This window comes from Sapajus apella, unplaced genomic scaffold (genome assembly GCF_009761245.1).
Source record: "Sapajus apella isolate SASKATOON/1434 unplaced genomic scaffold, GSC_monkey_1.0 scaffold109, whole genome shotgun sequence".
NCBI classification, from domain to species: Eukaryota; Metazoa; Chordata; class Mammalia; order Primates; family Cebidae; genus Sapajus; species Sapajus apella.
Window position 1 is genome coordinate 3,916,514 of NW_022437049.1, and position 6,181 is coordinate 3,922,694.

A 6,181-nucleotide genomic window follows, 5' to 3' on the forward strand; every position below is an offset into this window, starting at 1 on the left:
GGGTTTGGCTAGGTGTTTATTTTAACGTTTTATTGAATTTCTGGTTGGCTTTTAACCCATGGTTTTCAGCTGGGCTGACACTGCTCTAGAAGGAGTTTTGAAATTATGGGGATGTTTTCTTGTTACAGTGACTGACTCCAGGGGTGGGGGGTGGTGAAGATGATGGTATTGATGATAGTATTGGTGGTACTGCTACTACTCGCATTTAGTCAGTAGTATTCAGGGATGTCCTACAAAAATTTTGATCAGTCATGTACAATTAAGAATCATCTCACCCCGAAATGCATATTGCAGGCCCATTGAGATACACAGCAAGTTAAAGCTGATAACCCCTGATGTGAATATAGTTTACCAAAATTAGTGACATAATGAGTCGAATTACTAGGCAAGTCCAGTCCTAAAGAGTGAATATGTTAGAATTGCAATGTCATGTCAAGTAACATTTTAAAGAAATGAGCCATCAAGTGAAGCTTATGAACCTGGAGGAAAAAATGCTTATCTATTAAACTGAGGTTTCATTTCCATGTCCCTATTAATAATTCTTTCGGCACAATTAAAAAAATTTTTTTTCTTTCTAGAATAGCTCTTCCTTCTGAGCTGCCTTCCACCTTCCTTCTGTCTGGTGTATCTCTGAATCATTTGCCCCACAATGTTTCTTAAAATATGTTCCATGGAAAGCTAGTCTTAAGTGCTGATTCACTCAGAAGGGCTCCTCGGTCAAATCAGTTTGGGAAACACTTTATGCTGTCAGTTTTTCTAGGAATGGTGTAGTGCTCATCAACATGTTAAAAACAGTATTGCTTCAAATGATCATAAACCAGTGTTTGGTGCCAGAAAGACCTGATCCCAGAATCCCATTCTGTGACTTACGGTCTGGAGCTGGTAACACTCTGAGTTTCTTCAGTGTGCTCATTTCAAAAATGGGAAAAACAGTAAGACCCAATTCACAGATTGTTAAACAAGACAACATGTATAAGGAGCATAGCACATTGCTTAAAGGTGTTGAGAAATCCTGTAGTACAGAGGCCTGTCAGCTCTACTGAACCCTTTCTCAGTCCTATTTCACTAATACTATGTATTAACATTTCAGGAACCTAGAAAGCTTTATAGCACATGTATTTAGAAACATTGTTGTAGTACATACTGTTCAATTTCTCTGGGCTCTGGGGCTTCTCTGGCCAACATTTTTGACTACTGGCTAGTTTTGGAGACTCCAAAGTAGTTATGACCAGCTAGGGGCAGTGGCTAATGCCTGTAATTCCAGCACTCGGAGGCCAAGGCAGGTGGATTGCTTGAGCCCAGGAGTTCCAGACCAGCCTGGTCAACATGGTGAAACCCCATCATTACAAAAAACACAAAAGTTAGCCAGGCATAGTGGTGTATGCCTGTGGTCTTTGCTACTCAGGAGGCCAAGGTGGGAGCCTGGAGAGGCTGAGGCTGCAGTAAGCCATGATCGTGCTATTGCACTCCAGTCTGAGCAACAAAGCAAGACCCTCCATCTCTCTCTCTCTCAAAAAAGAAAAAAGTAGCAATGATCAAGATAAGTCTAGTTACTTGAGATCTGACAATCCTGATGCAGCCTCTAGAATGGTCTATCTTACTGCAGATTCTTCCCGCCCCCCAAGTGCCAAACTTTGACCATGCATAAAGCCTGTCATGGTTTCTAAACTCAATTCAAATAAGCCTTAATTAGACATTAATATGTACCCAAATTTGTGCATGAGACTAGGACTCTAGGACTAGAATGGCTTGGATGAGTATCTGTAATGCATGAAGCCCCTGAGGGTAGAGACTATGTCTTAGTCACTGTTACATCCTTAGAAATGCCCACCTAGAGCTGGGTGCAGTGGTGTGTTCCTGTAGTCCCAGCTACTTCGGAGGCTGAGGTGGGAGGATGACTTGAGCCCAGGAGTTCAAGTCCATAGCAACATAGCAAGACTCCATCTTGGCCAGGAACAGTGGCTCACAACTGTAATCCCAGCACTTGGGGAGGCCGAGGTAGATGGATTGTTTGAGGCCAGGAGTTTGAGATCAGCCTGGGCAATGAGGCTAAACCCTAAAAATACAAAAATTTGCATTTTTTGTCTCTACTAAAAATACAAAAATTAGCCGGGTGTGGTGGTGCACATCTGTCATCCCGGCTACTCGGGAGCCTGAGGCACGCGAATTGCTTGAACCCGGGAGGTGGAGGTTGCAGTGAGCTGGGATCACGTTACTGCACTCCAGCCTGGGTGACAGCAGTGAGCTGAGATCATGTTACTGCACTCCAGCCTGAGTGACAGAGCGAGACTCTGTCTCAAAAAAAAAAAAAAAGAAGAAAAGAAAGAAATGGCTCACCTATAGTAAGCACTCAGAAATGCTTTTAAAATGAAGCCTTGATAACATGAGTGCACACACTTTAGGACATGCTTAAATGCCTAGCCCATTTCATTACTGAACTTATCAGAAAGAATATAAACCACCTGGTTGGTGGTGCCCATTCACTGTGTAATAAATAAGTACCAGACTTTGTTGTGTTGGTAGTACATAAAACAGACAAATGGCAAAATTCTAGCTGTAAGCTCACAGCCTAGTGAAAGAGACAAATAGATAAAATTAAATCTTGTTGCTTTACATATTCTAATCTTGTAGCCTGGGCACTCAAATTTTGCTGTTCCTGAGCATTACTTTGTAGCTGACCTGAGCCATGCCCTTAGAATCAGGCTCTATAAATACATATGGGCTAAGCCCTCAGAGGCCATGGGAATGTGGAAATGATACGTTGGATCAAGTGTAGAGTATCAGTCCATGATGAGAACTTTTTCTAGACCCTCTTCTGGCCCAGAATTTGTTTTCAATGATAGGGACATTCTGAGAATTTGTGGAGCTAGAATGAAGAATGAAGTTTATATGGGACTTCTCAGAACCTGTAATCTACCCAAGGATTTGACTCTAAGTGGGGAGGGGGACCATAATATGTATTGTGTCCCAAATTTATTTGATTACCAAATCCTCTTTTTGCCAAGGAAGATCTTGGAACTTTAGCAATGCTATTCTCTACACATTGCAAAATTATTCTATTTATATTTTTTACCTGCACAATTCATTGAGTAATGATTTCCATGTCTACACTTAATACATTACTTCCTTTGTCTTAAACTGACTCAATTGTAAGGAATCCATAGATATCTACTTATTTTAAACTTTTAAAAATGTACGCTTTTGGCCAGGCACTGTGGTTCACCTGTAATCCTAGCACTTTGGGAGGCCGAGGTGGGCGGATCACTTGTGGTCAGGAGTTCGAGACCAGCCTGGCCAACATGGTAAAACCCCATCTCTACGAAAAATACAAAAATTTAGCTGGGTGTGGTGGTGGGCTTCTATAATCCCAGGTACTCGGGAGGCTGAGGCAGGAGAACTGCTTGAAGCTGGGAGGTGGAGGTGGTAGTCAGCCGAGATCACGCCACTGCACTGCCTAGGTGAAAGAGCAAGACTCTTGTCTTGAGAAAAAAAAAAGTGCATGTTCGAATTCTCCAAAGTTGTTTACACTTGCCCAAATAGACCCTAAATCAGCTCTGTTTAATACTCCTGCCTCATTAATGCACTTTAATGAACTTTGAATTATAAAAGCAACACATGCTTGGTAGAGAATATTTTTAAGATTCAAGAAAAGAAGAGAATTATTCATAATTCTTTCACCCAGAGAGAGCTGTTATTTCTGACCCAGTGATCCTCAAACTGAGGGGTGAGTCAAGATTACTCAGGGTGTGTAGGTAGACAGAGATCCTTAGGCTCTGCTTTCAAAAACTCAATTCACTAAGTCTTATTAAAAATCTGCATTTTTAATAAGCCCCCAAGGTGATTCTGAGGTATATGAGTGGCAGACCATATTTGAGAAAAAAAACTGTCTATGCGCCTTTAAAATTTGGTGTGTGTTTAGATATTTTGTATGTGCGTCTACCTATGTTTGTATGTGTGTATATTATATACATGTACACATGTATATTTTTACATGTAGGCTGACCTCAACGGTTTTTCTCATTTAGCATATTATGAGCATTTCCCCACGGCATTAAGTGTTCTCTGAAAGCATGAATTTAATGATTTTCTATTACTGCATTCTATAGATATAGTATCATTTAACCATTTTTTAATTTGGGGGCAGTGAGATTGTTTTCCAGTATTATAAATAATACTATCATGAATATTCTTATGCATAAATCTTTGTATCTCTGAGTATTTCCTTCCTTAGCATTGATTTCTCTGAGGGTGAAAATGTGACTTATTTTTGGAGGTTCTGGGTAGGAATTGCCCACTGTTTCTCATGCTCTTTCACACTCCTAGCAGCAGCGAATAGGAGTGGCCTGTCTTGGTATTCTATCTGGAGATGATATGGAGTATCATCAGCTCATGACCTTGCTAAGACCTCTTCCCCAAGACATTAGTCCTATGAAGATAATTTTCACCTCCCAGTGCCAATAACTTTGTTGTGTCTTTCAAGTAGCACGTATTGTGATTTCCTTGAATATTCTTATGCCAACTTAAAAATTTGCTAGTTTTTACTTTAAGCGTAAAAATTCTTACTGCTTCAAATATGTCCATGACAAATGTACAGTGAAAGTACTTTTTTACTCACAAAGATATACATTTATTGTGAAATGTGCTGGTTCTGTCCTTACTGATGGATGGATTTTTCAGGTAATGAATGAATCAGTATTTTTCTTACATGGGAAGACTAAAAAGGAAGCGCTGGGAATGCTTTGAATGTTCCCTCTTGGCAGGATAAGAATAGAATGCGGGACGGGTAAGATCGAAAAATTCTTTTCTTCCTTAGTAGGAAGTAAACAACGTCTAAAAGTGAAAAATAAATAGTACTCTAAGCATAGTATGTTTTTAAAAAGCAGAGGGAGGGGACTACCAGATGAATAGTTAAGAGTGGAAGAAGGGGTCAGAAGGGTCAAGGAGGTGAGGAGGGATGGTCAGGGGACTGCTATTTTTTATAAGCCTAGTAGTATTAGTACTGTTTGATATTTGAAACTATTTGTATATGTATATTCATTTAGTTTAAAAGTTACATTAAAACACATACACAGAAGACATGCTGCTCTGAATAACCTTATCAATTGCGTGTCTCCCAATGGGTGCTCCAAGCAGTTAGCAGCTGCCCTCAAGCCTTTGTAACATTCCAATCACATTCTCCATACTGCAGTCTGAGTCTGTTTTGTTTTTTTCAAAATGCCCATTTAAGTCTCACATCACCCCTGCTTGAAACTTTTTCTTTTTTTCTTGGAGACGAAGTCTCACTCTGTCGCCCAGGTTGGAGTGCAGTGGCGCAGTCTCGGCTCACCGTGACCTCCGCCTCCTGGGTCCAAGCAATTCTCCTGCCTCAGCCTCCTGCGTAGCTGGGTCCACAGGCGTGTGCCCCCACACCTGGCTATTTTTTTTTTTTTTTTTTTTAGTAGAGGCGGGGTTTCACGGTGTTAGCCAGGATGGTCTCGATCTTCTGACTTCATGATCCATCTGCCTGGGCCTCCCAAAGTGCTGGGATTACAGGCGTGAGCCACCACACGCCGCCCCACGTGAAACTTTTTAATGATCATATGTCTTACCCACCTTCCCAATCTAATCTTCCTTTACACTTCTGCAGCCCCAGCCACTAGGGACTTCTTTCAGTCCTTTGTTAGGGCTTTCTGTTGTCACAAAGCCTTTGCAAGGCCTGGAATGCTCTTTCTTCTCTCCCCAAGTTAACCCTTACTGGGCCCTCACATCAGAAACTATAGTTACAGCCTCACGGAAACCTTCCCTGGCCTTCCCACTAAGTAACATATTACTTTTTTTTTTTTGTTTTGAGACAGTTTCACTTTTGTTGCCCAGGCTGGAGTGCAGTGGCGCCATCTTGGCTTACTGCAACCTCCACCTCCCAGGTTTAAGGGACTCTCCTGCCTCAGCCTTCAGAGTTGCTGGGACTACAGGTGCGCACCACGACGCCCGGCTAATTTTTGTATTTTTAGTAGAAATGGGGTTTCACCATGTTGGCCAAGATGTTCTCGATCTCCTGACCTTGTGATCTGCCCGCCTCAGCCTCCCAAAGTACTGGGATTACAGGCATGAGCCACCAGGCTGCCTGGCCGAATATTACTCTTACAGCACCTGCACCTGACCTTTCTGGTGCTTGGCACTCACTATTTTCATTTTGCTTCTG